We start from the raw sequence: 2,101 nt of genomic DNA on the forward strand, positions 1-2,101 counted from the left end.
ATTTTTCATACTTAATTTTTCAATTCAATTTTTTTCTCAAAAAGTATTTGAAGTATCAACTTGAAACTTCATAGGTGGATAGATTTTACTGAGGAGGGATGCAGCACACAAGGATGATAACCTACCCTGCATTATTTTTCAGTTATTGCCCTTTGTTATTTTCAGCCATCAGTATTCACATAGGTTTCAAATCTGTTATCACTATAGCCATCAGTTTTCATTACCAAAAGACCTCTTAAAATGGAATTATTCTGCTCTACTACATATACATTCTTCCAATGAGCAAACACATTCGGCGGGGGATGGCCATGTTGACATGGCTCTTGTTACTATTATTATTATTATTATTATTATCTTTTTAAGGTTGATACATTTGCATTTCAGCTAATTGATCGGTAAATCGAATTATCGTTAAATCGAATAATTGTTAAATCGAATCCTACTGGAGTCACGACCGCATTTTTTCACATGACACTAGCACATGAACATAATGTACAGCGAGGTGAACAGATAAGAGAGAGGCGTTCCAATTATCATTACAATCGAACTATGATAAATTTCTATAAACAATCTCTTATAAACAGATGTCGGTTGAAGTCATATAATTCACCAATTTCTCCCTAATTAAACTATTGCACATAGAATTAATTTAAGAAACACCCTCTCTGTAAGGATGGATTTACATAATATACGTTATCAGCGACGTGCTACTGGTTTACCTTGTCGCATTGAAATGCTCCACCTAATCATCTACAATCACACGATGATATCAGTTTTTACGAACCCTAAGAAGCGCATCTTATGAAGCAAGAACTGCAAACATTTTAACCCGTACTACTGTAAAACATTGCGATAGCTGTTTCCTTTAAACGGGATTGAAACCGAAGAGGTTAAAGATCATAAATAAAGCCATCTATACGATATAGAGCCAAGTACATCTATACATTAGCATGAACACATGAACTTCTAAACACATGAATTGGTTTATGAACAAAATAGTCAAAATATTTTGACGTGCGAAAGTTTGATTCTGAGATAGTTTTGTTCTGAGTCAGAGGGGAGATATTGCCCATACATAAATTAGCACAATATTTCAACGCGAAGTGCAATTACTTGGACTATAAACAAAACAAAGACATAAAATACTGAAAGGGCACTTTGCCTTAAAATTAATGGACAAACACGATAAATACATTTTGGCACAGCACCTGATAAATAAACAAAAATACAAAACCAGCGCAAATTCGAACAATATAAGCCTAAGAGGACAGGAGATATTATACATTTTTATACAAAGGAAAATATTGTGAAGTTGGCATGGCTATGTACTGTTACATACATAGGTGATAATTTCTCTTAATCTACTTATGTTTGATTACATAAAAAGAGGGGATATGCATACGTAAAATATGTGGTACATTGTATGACATTATTTCAAACTTATATTCCAGTTAAGTATCAACTGAAATTTCTTTTTTCATTTTACTTATGAAATAAAATACACGAGTAGCTTAAACGAAAACGAAAATTATTGCATGCATAATATGTGTAGTATGAATTAATATGATTCTTTCACAACTTGAAAGAAGACATTAAATGAAGTCAGTGTTATAAAGATATAAGCTTTTGGGGTTTTATTATTATGATTTTTTTGATGTCGTAATCAATTCAACAATGTAAAATTGATCGACAAGGAATGGCAATATCACATTTTTTTTTGTTTTAGCAGTTGATTAGATCACCTGAATTGCAGGTCTGTCCTTAGCCTTTGAAGTTGCGCATGCATTAAAATGATTGAAATAGATCATAAATAACCTATAAATTGTCATTAAAATGTTATTAACGAAGCCCTGTGCCATGTTTTACAATCAAAAAGATATCATATATTCATGTAATATAAAACCGGTGCGTTCTTTATTTGTCCCTTTCCTACAATAACTATAAAACAATAAAGGGTCTTGCATTATATACATGCATTCATATTTTTTTCACAGTACTTCACAGTAAAACAAATTTTCTAATAATTCTGTTTCGGAGCAAAAGTGATGTTTTTTGCTATGCCGATTGCCCATGCGCGGAAGAACGGTACATTATATTGACG

This window comes from Ruditapes philippinarum, unplaced genomic scaffold (assembly GCF_026571515.1).
Source record: "Ruditapes philippinarum isolate M1 unplaced genomic scaffold, ASM2657151v2 ctg2576_1_1_1_1, whole genome shotgun sequence".
NCBI classification, from domain to species: Eukaryota; Metazoa; Mollusca; class Bivalvia; order Venerida; family Veneridae; genus Ruditapes; species Ruditapes philippinarum.